The 26,109-nt window shown below is 37.0% G+C and overlaps 1 long non-coding RNA gene across 1 annotated transcript in view; it reads right to left on the minus strand.

The window, feature by feature from the left end:
* Positions 1-1,074: 1,074 nt before the first annotated feature.
* LOC109549842 (uncharacterized) overlaps positions 1,075-26,109 on the minus strand; it is a 298,308-nt gene continuing 273,273 nt past the window's right edge. The window contains exons 6-8 of the long non-coding RNA XR_002176206.3: positions 16,996-17,097; positions 12,247-12,278; positions 1,075-1,347 (exon numbers count right to left, since the gene is read on the minus strand). This is a non-coding gene — a long non-coding RNA (uncharacterized lncRNA). The remainder of the gene's footprint in view (positions 1,348-12,246; positions 12,279-16,995; positions 17,098-26,109) is intronic.

The following is a 26,109-nucleotide window of genomic DNA, read 5'->3' on the forward strand; positions in this document are numbered from 1 at the left end:
AGGCAATCAGGAAGAAACTCTGGTAAATTACTTTGAGAGACCTAGGGTGAAATGGACCTGAATCGCCAAAGCTCCAACAATGATTTATTCTAAATAGTTATTTGGAACTTCGTTTTGAATTTGTACTTTTAAAGTATTTCTCAAAGAAACTTCACCTCAAATTATGTCAGTTTCAGGCCTCACAGAATTGGATCTTCCCTGAGCATAGATAATGACCACATTTCTCTAACAGTCAGAAAAGGCTAAAGAAGTCTCATTTTATTTGCTTTGGGCTCCCATTACTGACATTTTCATTTCTGGCTTGGAGCTCATGGTCTGGGTTTTGGGGGCTACCACTAGGTATAGTGGCTTTCTCCACTCACTAATTCATTATAAAAATTAATAGAAAGATTAAAACAATCTGTAAACTTACTCGGGCTGGGTGGAGTTTCTTTTGATTTTTTTTTCAATCAGTCCTAACAATGTCGTTTTAGAAAAACATAATTATTTTCACATTTTATTCATATAATAGATGAGCTGTGAAATGAGCTTCATGGATGATAAACACCCCAATGGCTACTAAGTTTTACACTGTATAAACAAGGATTGAGCTGCTGCTACACAAAATTAACAATAAAATTTTAGTGTAGATGCTGGATATGAAAACAATAAAGTATCCTGAGTAAAGAAGATCATTAGTCTTAGAATGAGATAGGACCATCTTATGAAATTATGTACGTGTGAACAAAAAAGAAAATGAGTTTAATTCCACACACAATTAGAGCTGTATTTCAAGTTTTTATCTTAACTGTTAAAATTGATTATACCTTGGGAAAAACAAAGGAAGGTGTCACAATTATAAAAATAGTGTCATAGTAGTTTTATGTGGAATACATAAACATAGACATCATTGTATTTTCCAAGTTGTGAAATATACAAAATATAGAGTGATGAACTCCAAAAGATAGATGCAAAGATTTTGCACATTTTAAAAAGAAACTAAAAGAAATTTGTGTTTATTTGAAAGAAAATTGTGTTTATTTGAAAATAGTTCTGAACAAGAAAGGACCTGATCAAAAAAGAAAGAGAGAAAGAAAGAATTCAAAATGTTTTATTAGAGAGTAATTAACTTAAGTAGGGAAATAAACTTGAACTCTGCAAAAAGAGCAACAGGGTCTATAGAATACAGTTATCAATAATAATAATAACGACAAGTGGCTTATTTCGTGTAGCCGAGAACGGTGCGTATCAGCATTCATCTTCTCCTGTCTCAATGACCACGTTCTTCTTATATATTAACAAATTCCAGAAGATGAAAGCGAAATGCAAATATTATTTCCAACATTTTAATTTTGGTAGATGTGTTTGCTGAAAGTAGAAAAGAACACAGTTATTTCTCAAAAGGGCTGCAGATAATCTTCAAGTCCCTGTCTATCACTGGGATAAGCTTATCTCAAGAAGAAATTTAAAAATGCATTAACTTAAGTGTATGATATAGCATCTTCCCATTGCCTAAGGCTTTCACTTCAGCTCTCTTAATTCTCATTTTGTAAGAAAATCTGTGCAAGATGGATATACTTATTGTGGGTAAATCCCAAGATGTCAGCTATAATCCTCATTCAGTTATCTAATTAGTAAATGAATTATAGGTTCTCTGACACACACACACGCAAAATGCTCACATTGTTCACATCCATCAGGAAAGCACACAGCCTGGTGCACTGTCTCCAGAGCACTGGGTTTGAAATATACACCAGAAAATGATTGTATAGTAGTATCTAATACTCACTTTTAAAATGCCATATCACTGGTTTTCCTATTACCTGCATAAACTGTATGAAATCTATCCTGTTCCTTGAGGAATCCATGTCATCAATGTGAGAGGCAGCGGAAAAAAATAGTTTCTAAGTTTAGGTCTTTTTTAAAGAAGATCTTTCCTGCCCCAATATTATCTCCTAAAACTTCTTCTGCTTTCTTTTAGTACTTTTTATTTATTTGGAGGCGGGGTGGGGGTGGGGGGGAAAGCAGCTTCATTCTGATCTCAAAATAGGAGCAGTTAATTATCCTACTTTTCTTAGGAAAGTAACACAGGTATTTTCCCTCCTTACTTCCACTGAGAGTAGAACTCAGTATAAACTTGCTTTTATATTGAAATGCAAGTAATGCTGCTGCTACCTGTTCACTCATTTAACCACAGGCCCACTGTCCCCACAGGAAACTGACCTTATTAAAAAGAAGTCAAAGTTTCCTTCATATAATTTATCTTAACAAGCGCCAATTCCATAGACTACCCCTACATTATTTTTTAAGTAAATTTTTATTTTAGAGCAGTTTTAAATTTACAGGATAATTCCTAATATAGTGCAGAGATAGTGTGCCCAGTTTCCCCTACACTACATTACATTGCATTATGTTAGAATAATAAATTAAAATTAATGAACAAACATCAATGTTACATGATTAACAAAATGCATCTTTACTCAGATTTTTATAGTTTTTTTTTTAACCTATTGCCCTCCCCCTCCACCACGACCACCAGGAGCACATCCAAGATACCATATTACGTTTAGACATCAAGTCATTTTAAGCTCCTCTGGACTGGGACAGCTTTTCAGACTTCCTTTGTTTTGATGACTTTGACAGTTTTGAAGAAGTACTAGTCAGCTATTTTGTAGAATGTTCTTCCATTGGGATTTGCCTGATTTTTTTTTTTTTTTTCACAATCAGACAAGGGTAATGGGTTTTGGGTAGGAAGATTCCAGGGGTAATACAGTGCCCCTTCTCTCACAGCACATCAAGGTTCCATCCTATCAGTATGACTTATCACTGTTGACCTTGATGACCTGGCTGAGGTCCTACATTCTGTCTCCCTTTTCGAGATTCCATTCTTGGTTTTATCAGTTAGTAGTGTTAATAACAGCAAAGTCAAAACTGTTTAGTTAGCTTTGTTCTACTCCGTGAAATCTTAAATTCATTCAGGTGTTTCTCAAATATTTGAAGTTATGCTCAAAAAATATCATTTTTTTGTGCCAAATAAAATCCTTTAAACAATCTGGACACTTGGATACTTTAGGATTCTCAGGCTCATCCATACTGATCTTTTCTAATTTCTTCTGCTTGTGTATACATATAAATGTTTCCTCTCTATGAAAAAGAAAATGGGTAAAAACATGACAAAGTTTCCAGTTGCCTTAAAGGGGTGATTGTAAAATTACTAAAAAAGAAATAAAACATTTTTCAGAAATAATAATAATCATGATATAGGGAAGAACGTCTTTTAAAAAGATCTATTTAAGAATCAATAAATAAAGAAATTCTAAGTTTGCATGTTTAAATGTTAAAAACTTCTGAACAACCAAAAAATTGCCTTATAAAGAAAATTAAAAATCAGATGACAGACTTGGAGAAAATATTTGCAAGTATGTAAAATATTATAAAAATATTAATAATAAGAATATCTTAAAGTATTACTACAAATTAATAGAAAAAATAAAATCTCAATAGGAAAGTGAAAAAAAGATATATTCAAAGGCAATTACCAGATGGCAAGATACAAATGACTAATACATGCATGTAAAAACATTTATTTGTTGGCTTCCCTGGTGGCGCAGTGGTTGAGAGTCCGCCTGCCGATGCAGGGGACACGGGTTCGTGCCCCGGTCCGGGAGGATCCCACATGCCGCAGAGCGGCTGGGCCCGTGAGCCATGGCCGCTGGGCCTGAGCGTCCAGAGCCTGTGCTCCGCAACGGGAGAGGCCACAACAGTGAGAGGCCCGCGTACCACAAAAAAAAAAATGTTTATTTGTAACTTGAAAAATGCAAATTAAACCAATAATGAGATACCATTTCCATCAGACTGGCAAAAATGTAAATATCAAGTGAAGAAGTGATTATTCTAAAGCAACCCTTGGGAAAATATAAATTAATATGGCATTTTAATATAACAATTTAGCAATATATACTTACATTTTCAGTGAGCATACTCTTTAGCTTAGTAATTCCATGCCTTACTATCTAGTCGTAATTGCACCTATGTATCAAAATCTGTTTAAGAAGAATATTACTGTAAGAGGATTATCTGTAATAACAGACAATAAGAAATAGCTTAAGCGACATATATACACTACCAAATGTAAAACAGATAGCTAGTGGGAAGCAGCTGCATAGTACAGGGAGATCAGCTCAGTGCTTTGTGACACCTAGAGGGGTGGGATAGGGAGAGTGGGAGGGAGACGCAAGAGGGAGGAGATATAGAGATATATGCAAACGTATAGCTGACTCACTTTGTTATACAGCAGAAACTAACACAACATTGTAAAGCAATTATACTCCAATAAAGATGTTAAAAAAAAAAAGAAGAAATAGCTTAAGTGACCATTAATTCGCAAATACACCCATATTTTAGAATAATAAGTAGTAATAAAATAAAAGAATGATATAGGGCTATCTACCACTATATTAAATGAAAAAGGAGAGTTGCAGAGTGACTCACAGAGTATAGTCCCACTCATGCAGGGGAAACACACACACAACTATTCTAAGACATAATTTTTTAGCATACATCTTACAATATATGGCAAGTCACAGTTTAATTGAGGGTTTTCTTTCTTAGTGGTGTTTTTTACATTTGATATTACCTTAGATCTGAGGAAATATAGTATGTATTTCTGTATAAATACATATTATTTAAGCACAACAGAAAAACCTGTATAGGTAAGCAATTTTTTATGTTTATTAGAGTAAAAAAATTTAAAGATTTTCCTGTATCAATAAAAAATGAGGTTTGAGGTTTTTTTCCTTTTCTTTATTATGACCTTTTTCATTAATTTGAGATTTTATCTTTTTTTACTATTTATGAATAATTTTTAATTGAAATGTAGTTGATGTACAATATTATTTAAGTTACAGGTGTATAATATAGTGATTCACAGTTTTTAAAGATTATACTTCACTTATAAAATATTGGTTATATTCCCTGTGTTGTACAATATATTCTTTTTTAAAAAAAAAACATGTTTATTGGAGTATAGTTGCTTTACAATGGTGTGTTAGTTTCTGCTTTATAACAAAGTGGATCAGCTATACATATACATATATCCCCATATCTCCTCCCTCTTGCATCTCCCTCCCACCCTCCCTATCCCACCCCTCTAGGTGGTCACAAAGCACCAAGATGATCTCCCTGTGCTATGCGGCTTCTTCCCACTAGCTATCTATTTTACATTTGGTAGTGTATATATGTCCATGCCACTCTCTCACTTCGTCCCAGCTCCTTCCCACTCCCCGTGTCAAGTCCATTCTCTATGCCTGCATCTTTATTCCTGTCCTGCCCCTAGTTCTTCAGAACCATTTTTTGTTTTTTTAGATTCCATACATATGTGTTAGCATATGGTATTTGTTTTTCTCTTTCTGACTTACTTCACTCTGTATGACAGACTCTATGTCCATCCACCTCACTACAAATAACTCAATTTTGTTTCTTTTTATAGCTGAGTAATATTTCACTGTATATATGTGCCACATCTTCTTTATCCATTCATCTGTTGATGGACACTTAGGTTGCTTCCATGTCCTGGCTATTGTAAATAGAGCTGCAGTGAACATTGTGGTACATGACTCTTTTTGAATTAGGGTTTTCTCAGGGTATATGCCCAGTAGTGGGATTGCTGGGTCATATGGTAGTTCTATTTTCAGTTTTTAAAGGAACCTCCATACTGTTCTCCATAGTGGCTATATCAATTTACATTCCCACCAACAGTACAAGAGGGTTCCCTTTTCTCCACACCCTCTCCAGCTGTACAATATATTCTTATAGCTAATTTTTTACATAATAGTTTGTACCTCTTAATCCCCTACCACTATATTTTTGAGATTTTATCTTGATCAAGTCCTTCTTTCTAGTTACTGTATTTGGTTTTCTGTCATTCTTTTTGTAATTTTTTATGATCGATTATAAATCCATTTTCTTACATTTTCCTGTGGGTCTTCTCTTTTTTTGTGTGCACTTAAGGCTATAAATGCAAAATATACTTTGTTTTATATGTTTTGATATGAAATATTCTCATTTACATTACTTTTTATATTGCTTGCATTTAAATTTTATTTCCTCTATGACTGAATATTATTTAAAAGTCTTTGTTACTTCTAAATTAGGTAGAGTTTCTCCTGTTTTTGTTTTTAAAAGGGTCAACTTTTAAAATGTATTTTTTTCTTAATTGTGATTATATATAGATAGATTACATATTAGATATATGTAATATCCTTTATTTATAGCATGTAAACTTTGTATATCTATTTATATTGACATTACATATGCATATATTTATAATTAAATTTGTTGAATATATTATTTAGTTGCTCTAAGTTTTTGATCTATTTTTTGCTTTTGACATCTACCTAATCCTGAAAGATATTTAATAATTAGTTATATTTAATTTTTTAAGCCTCCTTGCATTACTAACAGTTTTTGCTTTGAGTATAGTGAGCTGCTATGTACTTTGATGAACAGAATTTTTTTTAGTATAGTATTTTCTCTTTTAATTTGGACTTTTTCTTTAAATTCTACTCCTCAATGTTTTTATTGCCATTAACCTAAAATTCCACCTTTTGTGGGAATAATATTGCTACTTCCTTTCTCTTCCTGGGCCTGGTCTTTCTTCAACCAGATCTTCATTTTCCATCTCTTTCAACATGTCAATTTAAGAGTGTTTCTTATAAATAGCAAGTAGCTATGAGGTTTTACCCTAATCTTATTGTTCTCGCCTTCTAAAAGAATCACTCAGCATGTTCAAATTTAATTTGTACACTTACATATTTGATTTACTATCTTCATGCTATTAAATTTTTTGCAATTTATTTTACTTTATTGTTTCATCTTTTTCCTTTTTGTTTTGGTAGATACTTATGATGCTTCACCCCTGTTCATTTGGATGTTCTTGGGTGTAGTTATCTTTCCTTTCCATAAATTCATGTATTTCCCCCATCCAAAGGCTCTGTTTCCTTGCCACTCAGACTCCTCTATATAAGATGAAATCCTTAGAATACATGTTCCCCACCCTCCTCCTGTCCCAACTTCTGCTGATAATTTAGCACTTCTAGTTTCAGTTTTTTCCTTGCAATACATCTCTTCTGTTTCAAGCTTTATTTATCTCTTAGCTTTCACATTCACAGTCATGCTATCATTTTCCATTTAGAATTAACTATACATATTGCAAGATTCATCGCTCACCACAGTTTCCTTTCCACTTCATCTTCTACTATCAGAGGTCCCTGTTTTGATTCATTTGTCTTGTAGAGTCTTTTCTCTAATATTTTACTTAGAGGTGGTGAGTAGTAACATATTTTCAGAACCCTTGCATAGCTTCAAATACCTTTACTTTTCATCATGCTGGATAAAAAATATCTTGGAAGGATATAGAATCTTTACCTTGCAATTCTTTTCTCTCAGTGGTCTACATTCCAATACCATCTAGCTTGATAAGTTCAAAGGCAGCATTCACAATTTTGTAATCTCTCTCATAGAAATAAAAGCAACAGAAAATGAATATATATATATTCATTATATATATATATATATATATATATATATATATATATATATATATATAAAGATGTTGATTGTAGAATTGTTTATGGAAGCAGAGAAGAAGCTGGGAGCAAAAAGTATACAGAATAACAGGGGATTTGGTGAATATGTTATAGCTACACTATGAAATGTTATTTAGAATTTTAAAAATAATAAGTTGAAGCTCCACTGGTTCACTTAGAAAGATTTTAAATATGCATGGATTAAATATGCATGGATTAAATATCAAAAGTTCGAGGAAGAAAAGTAGAATAGTTGTGTTTTTTTTTTTTTTTTTTTTGCGGTACCGGGGCCACTCACTGTTGTGGCCGCTCCCGTTGTGGAGAACAGGCTCCGGATGCGCAGGCTCAGCGGCCATGGCTCACGGGCCCAGCCGCTCCGCGGCATGTGGGACCTTCCCGGACCGTGGCACGAACCCGTGTCCCCTGCATCGGCAAGCAGACTCTCAACCACTGCGCCACCAGGGAAGCCCATAACTGTATTTTTTATAGCAATGACAAAAATGTCTCTGTATGACCGTGTGTTTTGTGATTAAATGGTTAAATAAATATAGAGAGGAGAATGGAAGAATATACACTAGACTATTAATATAGTTTAGGAGGAGTGAAAGGAATTTGAATAAGAAAAGGAAAGATTTACTACATAGATAGATAGATAGACAAAAGGTATGATGATAAAACCAGTATTTTTATGATCATGTATGTGTAGATTTTCATGTATGTGTGTCTATGTCAGTATGTAGGTGTCTGCAAGTTTGTACATAAATTTGAAAGAAAAGTCACCAAAATGTTCTGTTGGTTGGGATTTCAGGTAACCATTACTCTCTTCCTAATAATGGTATATTCTGTTTGGTATATACAATGAGCATCATGCATATAATAAAACTAGCACAATAAAGCTGTTTTCATTTTTGTTAAAAATGAAAGAAAAAAATCACGCCAAATTATGGAAACATCTTATACATATATATTCATCATTATATTTAAACTATAGAAAAGCAACACTTGAGATCATAAAAAGTATAAAACTGAGTTAACATAATGGTCCATCCATCAAGAATATGATTCTAATGAACAATTTGGAGACGAGAGTGAATAGTATTACATTCACAAAGTTAGACATTCATCTTTGAGGTTTTATGACCCTATCCACATTTCCAAATATTGCTAATAATAGCTATATTTTATTCTGACAGAAATTTCTAACAAACTGTTTTTATATAAGCATATTTCTTCTGCTTTAACATATTTTCTTTTAAATATTTTTAAATTACCTCTTTCAAATATCCCAGATAAACTCTGCATAAAGTGGTCTAGAATTAATTCTAAATCTGCACAGATTATTAACATTCATAGTCTTGTGTGTCTTTGTTTTCATTTTCCAGAATACTGGCTCTTTGTACTCTATATCTATAAATCTAGCTCCGCCATGCTGTTCTTTGGGTGGCAATATTCTAGAATAGTCAGATTTGCAGATCGTAGAAAAGAAAGGCACTCAGTGTCTCTGGGTTGAAGTAAATACGAGAAAAGTAATAGGGTAGGAGGCGGAGAAGTAATGGAGAATCAAATCGTAGAGGCCCTTGTGGGTAGTTTTCAGGACTTTGGTTTTTGCTTGATTGCCATGAGGACTCGTCACAGTGTTTTGCATAGAAGAGTGACGGGATCTGACATAGAACTTAAATGATCACTACTGTGTGGAGTAAAAACTGTAGGTGCTGTGTGACCACCTAGAGGGGTGGGATAGGGAGGGTGGGAGGGAGACGCAAGAGGGAAGACAGATATAGCTGATTCACTTTGTTACACAGCAGAAACTAACACACCATTGGAAAGCAATTATACTCCAATAAGGCTATTAAAAAAAAAGGAAAATTTAGTACAAGAAAACAACTGTAGGAGGCAAGGACGGAAGCAGAGAGACCGTGAGACTGGCAATAATGCAGGTGAGAGGTGATGGTGGCTCACAGCAGTGCAGTAGCTGAGGAGAGAGCACGAAGTGGTTGGTTTCTGGGTGTATTTTGAAGGGAGAGCTGGAAGAGATTCCTGACAGATTGAATCTGAGTTGTGAGAACAAGAAAGGAGTTTTAGATAAATCCAGGGTTTGGGGCATGAGCAACCAAGATGGGAAAAGCAAGTCTGGCGGGGAGTAGGAAATCAAGGTTTTAGTTTGAGATGTGTTGTGTTTGAGCCTTTTGAATTTCGTGCACAAGTGTTTCTAGTAACTTCAAGAAGTCTTAGATACTCTGATCTGTTTAATGCTAAATTGGAATCAAGCTTACACCCCAGAAATCACCTGGAGGAATTATTTTCCAGGCAAATTTCATAGTGGCCACTTGACAGTTACCTCCTACAGAAACTGCAGTATCTGCTTCAACAGTATATACTAAATAACCACATTATATATATACCCGATGGTCTCATGACAAAGCTAGAAAATACTTCACTATTTCAACATTTTTCTAATTTTGCAGTTGCCTGCAGCAAAATGTCTGTTTTATCATGATTAGGCCTTGTAGTATACATTTCATCGTATCTTCAAATTAGATCAGTTTTGTAATGTCACTTATACAAGTTCTATCTCATCTTAATTTCCATCTCATGTCTTATCTCTTGCCTTATGAAAAGAGTGACCACCACAACCTGCTCTTCTCTGAAAGCTTTTCCCCTACATATAATTTCTAATATTTTTCTTTTGAAAGGTTTTCAGGTTATTCCAGAGAAAAGGCAGCCAGATTCTTGCTGGGGGGACATCAGCATTTTCTAAATAATCCCCAAAACAATATTGTCCTAGAAATAAGGTTTCCCATATATATTGGGTTGGCCAAAAAGGTCGTTCGAATGAACTTAGGCTCCAGGGAGCCTAAGGCAATGAGGCCTTAGACTCCCTGGAGGCCCCAGTTAATCAGGGGCAGTTCTGATGCTGCGCTTGACAAAGGGAGCTGATTGAGTCCCTTCACAAGGGCCCATTAATTTCAAAGGTAATCGCTTCCAGTGATTACCTAAACTCATTAGAATCTGAATGACTGACAAGAATAGTGAAAACTCTTCAGACCAAAGATGATCCCTTGGATCATGAGAAACTGAGTATTATTTTCTAATTGACTGTGGCTCAAGACATACTCACTACAGTGCTGTTCATTCTTAGCCATGGAAGGAATACTAATCGTGCTCTTACTTACATGGATAGCTACCATTTATTGAGCATGCATTAACGAGAAACTGTAATAAATGCTTTATTTTTATTTCATTTAATCCTAACACTACTCTCTGGGGCAAAATTTTTATTCTCACATTTTAGAAATGAATAAAATGAGGCTAAGAGAAGAAAGTAATGGTAGATCTGGGACCAAAGGCAGGTCTATCTGATTTCAGACCCAATCTCTTAAACACCATGCAATGCTCTCTACTGTTTATTGAGCTGACACTGATGATAGTTAACCCTTAAAAGAGAAATATTATCACTTCCGCTTTACAAATTTGAAAAACTTGGTCTTGCGGTGGTTAACAATTGAGATAGTAAGTTGCAGAACTAGGATCAAACATAGAATGATCTGACCCCAGAATCTGTGTTCTTTTTCACTATGCTGTGCTGTTATCAGCAGACTTTCCAAGATATTAAGAGTTAATCTTGTAAAGTCATTTCAAAAGGGAAGTAATAAAACTGTAGCAAAAGTCATTCTGGGAAGCAGAGTGGCTCCCAGTCCACAAGCTGGCTACCACGCAAAGTGTTCATGGTATTAATACATCAAACTCAACTATGTGGCTCCCGCGGCAGCCAATTCCTAATGACGGCAGCAGATGCACTGGGTTATTATAAGTTGGCACTATTAGCTATTTTAATCATGCAACAAGCTCCTCTTGTTCTGACTCACTGCTCACCAAGCAATATTCTGATTTTAATTTGGTTTCCCATGTGGCCTTCCTAGGGCAACATTACTTCCTCTGGTCTCTACGACAATTGTATGCCTCATTTTAATTTAACTCCAAGGCAGCCTCGTAAACGGATCAGTTTCCTTGTGAAATTGGTAACAGTCTCCTGGAGTCAGTTACTGATGACCCAACATCAGGAGAGGTACTCTAGTGATCTGACCCTGGACTACAGGGACTTCACTAAGCTAAAGCCATCACGTGACTCACTCTAAAGAGGCTCCCCTGAGGCACAATGTTTGTGAACCTATTATCTCAATGTGATATTAAAACTGTAGCAAAAACAAATTAGTGACATTACTGATCACTGTGGATGTACATACACAAGTGAATATATTTCTCTTTTAATTTTCCTAACTGAAATTTCCCTAACTAATGCCAGTAAATAAATGTTATTTCTGGATTCTCAAAGATTAAGTTTCATTTTGGTAATTCAAGTATGATGAATATTTATAATGAATGCATATGGCATAATTCATAAACCATTGCTGTTCTTTATATGAGCTTATTAAGTTAGATATATTTCCCCATATCAAGGTACATGTTTTCTGCTTGGTGATTAGCTATGGATTATATTACTATTTTTTTTCTTATTTAGCTGTGAAAATGGCAGAGAATGAGCATTCTGTTTGGCTACTGTGGCCTTCCTGGCAATACAGGACAACCATATATGTATTTTTTCAAGGAGGATAGATTCTAGCACAAGACAATCCATTTCATCAGGACTGGGTTAATAAGAAATGCAAAACTCCATGCTTACCTGTTCCAGACTGTCAAATATGAAAGGATAAACTGAAATCAAAAGAGATACCATTCAGCATCATTATTAGGTAAAATAATTTCACTCTGCACTGCTGGTGCTTCCTTTATAGACCAGGCAAATGTTAATTTGATGCTCCACTAAGTATTTTGAATAATCTAAAATATTTGCCAACCTCATCTTTCTGAAGCTAGTTTATTAATACACTGAAAATTTTCCCACTAATTAAGGGTATACTTACAGAAAATGACATTCAAACTGTAATCTGAAAAGAACAATCCATTAGAAGTGTTTCTAAGAGTACCATCTACTTTCCTGGGTTTGTTTTTCCTAAATTCTTATTAGAAATGAGGTCTTACATATTGGTGGGAATGTACCAAATACAGCATCAAGTCTTACACTGTCCAGTGAAGCCATTCTGACTGCTAAAATACTGAATAAAAACTAACATGTTCAAGAAATATACGCTTTTTAAGGATGATTGAAACTATTCTGAGCACCTTATATCAAGTCACTCTACATTACTGTAGCAGGTGAAATTTTATCTAGATAAAAATGAGCAAAGAAAGAGATCTGGTTTAGGAAACCTTGAAGAAAATATAAAGTATAATTATCTAAAAACCTTAATTCTTCTCCAATCCTGCAAGGTTTAAAATTGATATATATCATGGAAAACAATGGAAAATAAACAATAAAACATAGTTACAAGAAATGTAATAAACTGTAAATTATAGAGCAGGAAAATGTCAAGGTTTTCTCTCTTGGTCAATGCATGCACTCCGAAACATTGAAGTTTGAACCGAACTTGCGGACATAAGGCATTCATGGAGTTTGTGTATATAGTAGAGCTCCATGTCGTTAAATCCAAATGCCATTTCATTTTGTAAAGGTTAATATTTTTGAAAAAAGCCTCCACACTGGTGTTTCCATTCCTCTAGGCCTTGAGAAAGTTTGCTATGACAGTGTCAAAATGTTGCTTAAGGATAATATTTGGTGAATGAGATTTTTTTTCCTAGGTGTAAAGAAAGTCACAATGTTGGGCATATCAACTCTTAAAGCCTTCTTAGGAGTCAATGTATGAAGTGGTACATCCAGCCTCTAACAAAAAACAAATCACTCCTCAGACAAAGCCTGGCTTTGAAAGAGTGCAAGCATTTTCTCTGCCCATTTCTCAGGGCTTTCAGGTTACGGACTGCAAGTTAACTTCCTGAAGTAATGCTTCCAGTTGCTTTGGGCATAGCAGATTCTACAGCATCCTCTGAAGACACTGCATTTTGGCAATGCCTTCCTTACAGTGGGACCCTGCCATCTGACCTAGGACTGCAACGATCTGACCAGCCCAGCGTACAGTGACTGGTGTGCTTGCTCTATTAAGACAGTCCAAAACACGTTTGCTTTTGACAACCGCATCCCATGCCTGACTTCCGGTGACCTTATGGTCAGGTGAAATTTCTAGGTATTATTAGTGTGAATCACTGCTAAGCCAGCGAAATCCCCTTTGATGTACTTTAGGGAAATAAAGAAACAAAACTGTGAACTGCCCATTGTCCATCAGTGTTATTAGTGCTTTAAAACTCAAACCACCCTGAGGCATCAAAGTGGAAAACGGGCTATTTACCCCAGAACTGTGAATTCCCAGGATAGTCATTATGTGCAAATATACTCTGAAGCTGCAGTTTAACTAGGTTTATTCCTGAGTGTCAATAATAAAATTAACGGTGATGGCTACAGTAAGCTGCTTTCAGAGATGAAAGACCTTCCAAAAGGAAGTCTCTGCTATCGTTTATGTGGTTGACTACCACTTAGCACGTAAACTACACAGAACACACAAAAGCCAGGATCTTTTATTCTTTCTGCTTTTGTTCAAGAAAATGGTTGAAGGCAAAAGAAGAGAAGGTAGATCTGGTATGTTTCAGTGAGACAGACAGAAAGAACTGTTTTGTCTGTTAACACGCTGAGATTTTAAATTTAATCATTTCAAGATAATGACGTCACTTTCATGCCATGGAAGTGTCTTTTCTTTGTGAATGGGAAGCGGCACAGATAAAAATTCTAAACACTGGACAGTGATTGGTAATTTGTATTCAATATTCACACATCTAATTCACTCTCAGTTTGGCTCAGATCCTCTTCTGCTTTGTTCATGAAAGTTGGGCAGTTTAAAGCATGGTTATGTGTGGTAATATGCTTATGAAAAAATAGTAAGGACAATTCAGATATATATTCTCTTTTATTGAATTATTAAGTTCAAAGTAATATTGATGATTTTCTGATAAGAATTTGAAGTTTGGTTGTTTGTTTTCTTTACTTAAAATTTATTTCTTCTTTCAAAGAAGACAAAAATCACAGTTTTAACTCAGCAAGTAAGGAGACGATACTACCATGGAATGAAGTGTACTATCTAACTTGTGTGCTAAACTTAAAGGACCTTTACAATCTAAAGCTCTATACATCTGGAGAAAAGACAGCTATATGCTTTGTTATTTCCAAAATTCTAGAGTTCCAGGAATCAAGAAAATGGGCAAAAAGTTTTAATTAAAATTAAAATCAACAGAGCATAACGGTGACAGAGTTAGGAAGCAAATCAAGATCTCTCTACGTGTGAAATTTAGCACAGCAAAAATCATTTGGTCTATAGTTGTCCATCTAATGTTTCCTATGCAACACCTGGTACAAACCCCATTCTTATTAAGTGTACGGTCAGCCTCTTATTTATAACGAGGATATGATCCAAAAGTCCATTTATCCCTTAGAAACAATGCCGCAAATGGTTAGGTTTCTTGGCAATCACGTGAAATATGTATTAAGCAAGTAGCTGAATTATTGCAGCATTCCAATTTTAAAATAGATTCACACGCAGTTGCAATAATAGAACTAAATGAAACCAAAATACAAATGTTTAATAATAATTTTTAAAATGTATCTTCAATTCTACTGTGAGCAGAGTAGTTTAATGAGAAGAGGAGGAGATAAAATAGGACATCTCTGGAGGGTCCAAAGTGCCAGCCAGTGACTTTCAAAGGTGTTGAAGATAGTGGCACTGCTGTTTATTATATATAATATCACTTCACATATTAAGATAGTCTAGTCTCCCTCCAAGACTATTACTGCATTCTAAATATCATTAGGGCATTTTATTTTTGGTGGGGTTTTTTTTGGTGGTGGTGGTAAGGGTCGGGGACCGGTTGTGTTCAGTAGGTCTCAGCTAACAAACTGAGTGATATAAAGGGAAAGCAACCTGAAAAGAAAAATAGAAAACAACAGTAAAATATAAAGACAGTTATTTGGAAGCCCCTGGGAAAAAGAAGAGGGAAAAAGAAAAGAACAAGGTAAATGACTGTAGGGAAACTTAACTGGCTCCTAAGGGGAGTTGTGACTCTGGCCATCACAAGCTGACCCTGTTTTCTTCCTACTGAGGCCATGTTATGAACTCAGCTTTCTGAAAAGCCATTAGATGCCAAACTATGATTACAAAATTAATGGAACAACAAAAAAAAACAATTGTATGTTTTATAGGGGAGTTGTGACTCTGGCCATCACAAGCTGACCCCGTTTTCTTCCTACTGAGGCCAGGTTATGAACTCAGCTTTCTGAAAAGCCATTAGATGCCAAACTATGATTACAAAATTAATGGAACAACAAAAAAAAAACCAATTGTACGTGTTATAGGCATGCAATATAATGACCTGACACCCTATAAAATCTATGTTATGGTTATTTTTTAGTATGAACTAGACTAGCTGAGGCTTCTTCAAACATTATTTAGCAAGTATGTACTGAGCGCCCGCTACATGTTGGGTATTGTTCTAAGCACTTTGGATACATTAATGAACAAAAATGACATCTCTTCATTTTTCTTCATCCTGTGCTCTTCCCTTTCATCACCAAGCTCCCATAAAGGAGGCCTGCACATCTCCCAGTAACCAGCAGTACTTTTTCCTTCTATAAGAATGTGGTTTGGCAGGGTCCCGGCTTTCCCCAAAGCCCTGCTTCCTCAGCTTTAAATATAAATTGCAGGACTTCCCTGGTGGTGCAGTGGTTAAGAATCCTCCTGCCAGTGCAGGGAATGTGGGTTCGAGCCCTGGTCCAGGAAGATCTCACATGCTGCGGGGCAACTAAGCCTGCGAGCCACGACTACTGAAGCCCATGCACCTAGAGCCCGTGCTCTGCAATGAGAGAAGCCACTGCAATGAGAAGCCCGCGCAGCTCAACGAAGAGCAGCCCTTGCTCGCCACAACTAGAGGAAGCCCGCACGCAGCAATGAAGACCCAGTGCAGACAAACATAAATTAATTAATAAATTTATATATATATATATATATATATATATATATATATATATATATAAATTGCAAATACTTGCCTTCCCTTTCAATGACCTAAATAAAATTTTCTGAAAAAGTCTTGGCTACTTCTATAGCCATGCTTCAAGTTTTCCCTTAAATCCTGATGCTGGGCCAACAATTTCTCTTCTGGAAGTAATCACACCATTCCTTTATTGATTCAAGCACATATGCTAAAATTCATCAATTGGTTTAGACTTTAAACTTCAGAGGCATAGGCATTTTCTGACCAGGTATCCACAGAGTCACACACGTTTCCATCTCATTGCTCAGCCAATGCATTTTCATGCCACCATCGATGGAATTGACTTAGCATTTTCTCCTTTCTTCAAATATTTTCCCTTGTTCTAAAAAATGATACTCATCCCCAAATGAGATAATTTGAACTTGGAAGTTAGTTCCTTCACCTTTATTCCAGCCTTCATTTCTGAAGTAAGGTTTTTCTTCGTTTTTGAGTGGATTTGCTGCCATATCTCCACAGCATATCACTGAGCACCATATCTTCTTTTCTAAGACACAGAATAGAAGAATTTTATTTTAAAAATTGGAGAAAACACAGAAGACATGAAGAGCAGTATGAAAGACCCACATTTGCTCTAAGTGTGATGGTACACTCATCCCGCCCACTCACTGCCAGCAGCCCCTCGTCCACGTCTCCTCTGGATATGCTGAGACATGGCGAGGCACAGTCCAGCTGTGCAGACTCAGTGCCCTTGGTATTCACAGTCTTTTCTGGGGGTGGGAGGAAGGGAGCTTGTTTTGTGGTGCTCCCATAATTCGAGATCATCTATATTTAAAATAAAACAGATAGAACTCTAACTTCTACAGTTAAACTGTTTATACTACAGGTATAAACTGCGATAAGAGGCGAAAGGCGAAACAAATGCAGAGGTGGGATAAAGGAGACTATGGTGGCATTTGGAAGTGAGGTTTTTATACCTCCAGCCTGACCTGTGTATCTTTCTCCTCAATTATACATAATTACTAAATATTATGAGTAACAGGTCTCTAAAACATAAGTGAGACTAAAATAATATGAAGAGAACTCAGCTGGAGGCACACAGTTTGGAATGGTTTAGACAACCTGCCCTCTAGATCTAAGAGTGGTTATTACAGACTAAGGTCACCATTTTTAAAATGCATCTGAAACTTTAACTGTATTGATTCATGTTTGCACAAGGGATGTGTCAATTAGAAGCATACTACTATATTAATTGTTATAAGTATCAGGTATATGGATTGCTCTTACAGTCAGCATATTTTACACATTTTACAAGTTACTTGTAAAAAAGTTTTTTTAATTTTAAATTTTTAAAAAATTGTCTTATAAATGTCCCAATATCTCAGAAGAGAGTTATTCAGCATTGCATACTGCATAACTGGAATTGCTCCAGATATTTCAACTTAGAAATTGTTTTTGCTATTAAGTGTATTTTAAAATACTAGCATTTGTTTCCAAAACAAGGTTTCAGAACCTTTCAAGATGACTGAAGTTTGAAACTACCATCATTATCTTACCCACACAAACTCATTTACCTTACCTGGGAGGTGTCAGGATATTAGAAATGCATAAGATCAAAAAATTAAAAATGCTGACACGAGCTAAATATATTCTAGAAATTCAGTAAAAGATAGGGAAGCTTATACAATTTAGGGAATTCAGTCCAATCATCGCCCAAAATAAAAGAAACTTCTGTATTATAATATATCGTAATACAGTCTTTCCTAAAGCATTAATAAAAATTGTAGAATTATTTTCATTTCAAGTTAATAGGATCAGTTTGAAATATTAAAAAAAAAATGGTGGAAATGACCTAAGAAATAATTCTCCAAATGCCAGAAACATTTACAGCTAAGTATAAATTAGATATAGATATATCACTAGGACTTTGTCACCCATACTTTAATGAGGCCAACCACTTACTTAGTGTCCTCCCCAAATGAGCCCCAAAAGACAAGTTTCAAATGATACCCTATACTCAAAGCCAGAGTGCAAGGTCTCCTTCTTCAATTTGCTTCTAGCTCAATTTAACTAATTCTGGTTTCGCTGAGTCTAATCTGTTATTTCTAAACCCCATTGTCACCTCCATCCTGCTTCCCTCCTCCTAATTCCCTTCTCAATTTGATAGTTAGCACTCTGCACAATTCTCAGGCTAGGAACATATAGTTTTATGTAACTATTCAAGATTTTTAAGAATTGATACAGCACAAACCTCAACTTACCAGAACAGACGCTGGTCATAAACAAAGGGGTATTTTCATATTGGTGCATACCTGCTCAAGAGTGCCCCATCTCCTCCGTATTTGGATCCAGGCTCTCTGGTAGGGGTTCTGTTTTTCTCATTCCCTGGCCCTAGCATCTGTCACTGATATGTTGAGTCCCTGTTGCAGCTCCCAGTTATATGGAACTCAGGCGCCATGATCGGGTCACCCCTACTTGAATTAACCTTCAGTCCTTTTTTTTTTTTTTTTTTTGCAGTACGCAGGCCTCTCACTGTTGTGGCCTCTCCCCGTTGCGGAGCACAGGCTCCAGACGCACAGGCTCAGCGGCCATGGCTCACGGGCCCAGCCGCTCTGCAGCATGTGGGATCTTGCCGGATGGGGGCACGAACCCGTGTCCCCTGCATCGGCAGGCAGACTCTCAACCACTGCGCCACCAGGGAAGCCCCCTTCAGTCCTTTTTAAAGGACAGGGCATGGAAGGGGGGCAGCAGGGATGAGGGAACAATGAGCCAAAAGGTATTCCCTTTGTATTATTTAGGAGGTTCTTCACTTAAATGTTTCTTAGATGATTGTCTTCGCATCTATGACTGTCTTCCAATCCCTACTGAGCAGCTGTATTGAGCAGCAATAGCTGCAATGCCAAAAGCTGTTCTTGGGTATTACAAGTCTTTAATGCAACTCCATACTGGAGAATAAGCACACACATGGTTATGAACAAGACATTTCTGTCCATAAGAACAAGACATTTCTGTCGGGTTTTTTCCTATTCTTTTCTGTTACACAGATCTAATTCAAACTAATTTGGCATGTTGTATGTGATTTGTCTAATAAATCATATCTCATCAATACATACCATTTGGATTAAAGTAAAAGAAAAGCAAATGATTTATTCCATTGGCCGCCCTACTGAAGTGTTAAAAAATGACTACATTTAGACTTTATAGAAAAGGGAAATAAGACACTTCCACTAACTAAAAAAGGAGAAAGGAAGGAAATTAACCTTTGTTTAATGAATAAAGTATGCCAGAAAGCATAAGGAATACTTCAATTATACATTATCTCATTACATTTTCACACAAATTCTGCAGGTAGGTGTTATTAACTCCCTGAATTTTATTCTCTGTTGTAGCCACCAGTATTTTGCAGTTCAGTGCCAGGAGCCAGGTAAATATCTGTTAATTAAATAGATTCCTAATTTAAATGAAAAAACTGAGACTCAAGGTTGAGAAATATTAGTCAAGGTAAACCTTCATCTATTTGTAATAATTACTAATATTTATGGAGTACTTACAAAAAATCCAAGTAATTTATGTGAATCCTCTCATTAATCTTCACAAAAATCTTTACAACCATTACTCTTATTTTACATATAAAAGAACTGAGGCTCAGGGAAGGTAAACAACTCTCCCCAGTTCACACAGCCAGGAAGCAGCAAAAATTCCAGACTCTGGGGCTTCCCTGGTGGCGCAGTGGTTGAGAGTCCGCCTGCCGATGCAGGGAACACGGATTCGTGCCCCAGTCCGGGAAGATCCCACATGCCGCGGAGCGGCTGGGCCCGTGAGCCATGGCCGCTGAGCCTGCACGTCCGGAGCCTGTGCTCTGCAACGGGAGAGGCCACAACAGTGAGAGGCCCGCGTACCGCAAAAAAAAAATAAAAATTAAAAAAATTTAAAAATTTGTACTTATAATTATACTAATCAATATATTGAATAAGAAGGTCTGAGGTGGGCTTTGAAGTAAATACATGAAGGTGGGAAATGAAAAGAAACTCAGTTTCACTTTGATTACATATATTGTTAAAAATTACCATTAAGAAATGTTTAAACAATTGGTATAGTATACACCATTTGAATAATTGCTTATGATATGCCTTAAAATAAAGAAAATTGATGCCATAAAAAAAAAAAGAAACTGGGCTTCCCTGGTGGCGCAGTGGTTGAGAGTCCGCCTGCCGATGCTGATGCTGGGGACGTGGGTTCGTGCCCCGGTTCGGGAAGATCCCACATGCCGCGGAGCGGCTGGGCCCGTGAGCCATGGCCGCTGAGCCTGCGCGTCCGGAGCCTGTGCTCCGCAACGGGAGAGGCCACAACAGTCAGGGGCCCGCGTATGGCAAAAAAAAAAAAAAAAAAAAAAAAGAGAAAAAAAAAAAAGAAACTGATGAGAGGTTCAGGAGAAAAGTTGAGAGTTCTATGAAGTGTTTGACTGGGAGACCTAACTTTGTTTGGGATAAAAGGCATTGACCAGTCATAGCTGAAGTATGTGCCAGACAGAAAGAACAAGGTGTCTGAAGGTTCTGAGGTAGGAAAGCACTTGGCTCAATGGAGGCCCTCAAAGTAGACCCGTGTGACCACTGTGTAGTGAGTAGGATAGGGCAGGCAGCTGGAGGGGGAGGCTGGTCAGCATGGAGGCTCTGTTTAGGATTTCTGGTATTTTCCTAAAGATGGCAAAAAGCCATTAAGGTTCTGAGTGGAGTGATATAATCCAACTTACATCTTAAAACAAGCATAGTTTGGTGTGTGCTGAGTACACTGGAGGGAAAATGCAGGGCGGGAAGAACCCAGTTAGTGCAGAGGTCTGGGCAAAAGGTGAGGCTGGCTGAGCAAGGGCAGAGGTCCCCATGGGGAGGAGCCGACAGTCAAGTCAAGGGGGAGCATGGAATCAGCAGGAGACTGTGCATAGATTCACAGTCCATAAAGTTAGAAGGCAAGACAGTAGCATGTAGGACCACAAATAAAGGTCTATGGTCCACCAGGATGTACAGCACCACTCTTCGTGTCAGGCCATCCACTGTCTCCAATGGATGGTTCAACTTGACCAAACAGCATGCACCATAAGAGGAGGAGAAAAGGTGGGCTTTCCATAGACGCAGCAGGAGTAAATTTTCATCCCGTGCAGGTAGAAGAGGGTGTGCAGATAAGTTACTCAGTCCTGCCCAGATTCAGTTTTAATCTTCTCCAAGACAACTGAAATCTACATTGCCAAATCTGTCCAGGCATAATCCCTGTATGTTGTTACGCTAAGGCTCCGATCTCTGCCATTATGAGATACCCATCAAAGTCTCTTTCTGTTTTATGGGTGTAGGGAGTATGTGCCAAGTTCACTTTTTTAATTAAAAATATGGATTACTTATTTATGTATAGTTTTAAGGTCCAAATATAAATATGTTGTGTTACCCCCAAAACACAGTAGAACAACCTAGAATCTATTGTTATAATGCACATGTCAAGAGAAATACTGTTGTATAGCAGGCAAATGATGGCTCCCCAAAGGTATTCACATCCTAATGCCTGGAACCTGTGAACACGTTACCTTCCATGGCAAAACGGACTTTGCAGAAGTGATTAAATTAATGATTTTGAGATGAGGAGGTCATCCTGCATTATCCAGGTAAACTCAATGTAGTCACAAGGGTCCTTCTAAGAGGGATGCAGGAAGCTGAGAGTGAGGAAGAGAGACTGAAAGATGTTACCCTGCTGGCTTTGAAGATGGAGGATGAGGCTGCCAGCCGAGGAATAGGGGCAGCTTCCGGAAGCTAGAAAGGACAGTGGGATGGATTATCCCCTAGAGCTTCCAGAAGGGAAAAAGCCTTGCCACACCTTGATTTTAGTCAACTGAAACAGGTTTTGAACTTCTGACTTTAATAAATTTGTATGGTTTTAAGCCACTATGTTTGTGGTAATTTGTTATGGCAGCAATTGGAAACAAATACATGTAGTTAAACTCAGGTCATTTTAATCGGTGGCAAAGCATGAGCGCTTGTGTCAGGGACACTCAGAAAGGAGACTCCAAGGTTGCCACTTACTCTGTGTGATCTCAGCCACGGTACGTACCCTCTCTGAAGCCTGGCTTTTCTCATTCATAAAATAAGTCAAATAATAACTACTCCCAAAGGTTATTATAAATATTTTGCTCTCCTCTCTAGCGTTCTGCCTAATAGCATATACACAAAGGGTTATGCAGTCAAATGAGACATAACATACAAGTACATATTCAACTTCAAGATGCAGGTACTCCCTGCTTTTCGAAAGTTTGCTTTAGGCCCACTTCACATTTATGAAAGACCTACATTAGTACCTGTTTTTGTTAAGCAAAAGAAATCTGAAGAGGATTTTCAGTTTTAGGAAAAAAGATGCAGAGTGAAAATAGCATTCAGCATTTGTTTTACAGGGAGCTTTTATATAAGCAGCAGGTCTTGCCCAGGGCAGCAAGAGTGGCAGCCCCCAGCTGCCTCCCTGGGGACTATACCCAGCAGCCCAGAGTCAAGACTCCATAGCTTTGAACTGTGCCTGTGAGCGTCTGTGCTTCATCTTGATTTATTCCGTGTACCTGTTAGCAAGATGTGTCCCTAAGGTAATTGTTTCTTCATTTCACATCACTTAGGCTTATGAAGGATTTCATAGGCATGCTGTACGTTTGGATAGTGGGGGAAACTTGTATGAATTATCCCAAGTTCCTACTGTGGAATGGGACAGAGGCAGCTATTTATCTGCTAGCTCTTAGTTCTACACTGGTCACTGTATAATCTCCATTCCAGTGGCAACAAATTATGGTCCATGAATTGTTGCTGGTCATAAAACTGTTACTAATCTCCGATGAGGTAAGTATAGAAATTAAGCTGAAGGTTCTACATGTTGTATTTGTCATAATAAAGTGTATTTTGTTCCTCAGGCATTACTACCAGTAAATAAAACATTTAGTTCCGTGTTTTGGTTTGCAGTTCCTTGGCTGCAAACTAGAGCTGATATCCAGCTTGGTTTTGAAAGTCAGTTCACTTTGGTTTATCCTATAGCGAAACTCATCAAAGCTCTGGGAGAATCTCCAGCCATTTTATCTGTAGGTAAAATCCATATTCCATATCTACTTTGACCCCAGAGCAGGATTTAAAGCCTCCTACATAGGTCCAGCATAGTTTACTTCTGGAGGAGAATCCTTTTATATTCCAAGGTGCTACTCTCTTATGACATATTCTGTAACCATCCACAACATAACTAACTATAGAACAAGATGCATAACATTTATCTCAGTATGAACCCAAGTTCGAAATGTCTAAGAATAACTTTCAAGAATGGCAAGGTAAGGTAAAACAGCATTATAACTAGATTATTTGAATGGTCTTCTCAGTGTACTAAAGAAAGCATTATGAAGACACTCCCTAAGATAAGTAGCTGTGTGAGCTAATCTAGCTTCTGACTTCACCTTCATTATTTATAAAATTAGGGAGCTATCATCCCACAAGTCCCTTCTATCTCTAAAATTCAAATTTAGGATTATCTTTTGCTGCAGAGATAGCATTGCAAACCAAATATTCCATGTGTTCTCCACACCTCTTGCATTTAGGCAGGGCCATGTGACTGGTTTTGGTCAATGTGCTGTGAGCAGGGGTTGGCTAAGCATTGAAAAGCAGGTGTGAGTTCTCTTCTCATTTATAGGAACCTTGGAGATCGAAAACTGAGATGCTGAGCCATAGGTCAAAGGAGACTGGACTGGTAGGGCACCATCTGAAAGACAGGCTGCTGGAGAGTTACTTGACCTACAGCTGTCTTTACACAAGAAGAAATAAATACTAAGTGTTAAACCACTGTTTGCCTGGTATTGAAGTGTAAGCTTATCCTAATCTGTTTGTTGAATAATTAACCGTCAAAAAGAAATAGTTATGAAAGTGATAAGTAAAATGGGAAAATATATTTGGCCAAATGTAGAACTTGTTAAAATTCCTAAGATTTAAAATCATCTAAATCTTTTAAAGTGTTATTTTATTTATTCATCACAAAACACAACTTTATGTTCTATGTTCAAGATTGCAAAATCTTACGAAAAATTCTCCTGAGCTTTACCAAACATAAAAAGATCTTTAAACATTTTGAAAAGTGGACTGAATATTAATTTTAAACACAGAGCACTTTGCATTTATCTTCTTCTTTACAGTGAATGAATTTAAACCTTAAATGAAAAGGTGCTGACAAAATGCATTTTAAAGGATTATAACAATATAAATTAGGAACAAATGTAGATTTTAAGAGTTGCAATAAGACTGAGTAAAAACTGGAATGCAAATGCATTTTTAAATGTGTCATATATCACTACCTTGGAAAGTCTCTCTTAACATTTTTTTTTAATTTTGACAAGTTATTTCATAATTAAATATACTAAGATGCCAGAGCTACTTTTAAAAATCTGCTGAAAATTCATAGACTTTACTATTTATGACCATTGTTTCTTATTTTTCTAATGTAAATTCTATTTTCTTAGAAAAAAATGCTCTTTTAATGAATTAAATAGTTTATTTAGAACTAGGTCACAAAAAGCAAGTCTGTTTTACTCAGGATGCCATGTCCCAGATCCCAGATGTTGGAGTCTCACTTCTCTTCCAATGTGACTTTTTTGAAAACCAAAAATACCTGATAGTATTCAAGGCCGCCTGGTCACATTGAATATTTTAGGGCTAAAGCTTTATTGGCCATCATTATGAGACAGTTGTGCTTTCTCTATGGGAATTGATTGATGATATGAGATTCCCTCCCAACTTCTGGAGATATCTTGAGGATTATTAGATAACAGACAGAATGAACACCGTATGTTAGTAAGGCAAGAATAAATTAAAGAGGGCGTTCTGCAATTTGTAAACACTGACCAATGAAGAGGAGAAGAGGCAGTGTATGGGGATCAAGATTAGCTATTTGTAATGAGGTGGATAGACCAAGAGTCTGTCATACAGAGTGAAGAAAGTCAGAAAGAGAAAGACAAATACCGTATGCTAACACATATATATGGAATTTAAGAAAAAAAAAATGTCATGAAGAACCTAGGGGTAAGACAAGAATAAAGACACAGACCTACTAGAGAATGGACTTGAGGATATGGGGAGGGGGAAGGGTAAGCTGTGACAAAGCGAGAGTCAGATTCTGGAGCCCATGTTCTTAACCCAGGGAGTCTCGAAAGGGTATCCATAGGAAATTGAGAGGACATTAAAACCTCCAAATTTGAAGATAAATACTGACTGCACATGTGCATTTTTCTAGGGAGAGGAACATAATTTTAATCAGATTCTTTTCAAAGTTTAAGATTCAGTCTGGGGCTTCCCTGGTGGCGCAGTGGTTGAGAGTCCACCTGCCGACGCAGGGGACACGGGTTCGTGCCCCGGTCCGGGAAGATCCCACATGCCGCGGAGCGGCTGGGCCCGTGAGCCATGGCCGCTGAGCCTGCGCGTCCGGAGCCTGTGCTCCGCAACGGGAGAGGCCACAACAGTGAGAGGCCCGGGTACTGCAAAAAAAAAAAAAAAAAAGATTCAATCTGAACTAG

This window comes from Tursiops truncatus, chromosome 4 (assembly GCF_011762595.2).
Source record: "Tursiops truncatus isolate mTurTru1 chromosome 4, mTurTru1.mat.Y, whole genome shotgun sequence".
Classification (NCBI taxonomy): Eukaryota; Metazoa; Chordata; class Mammalia; order Artiodactyla; family Delphinidae; genus Tursiops; species Tursiops truncatus.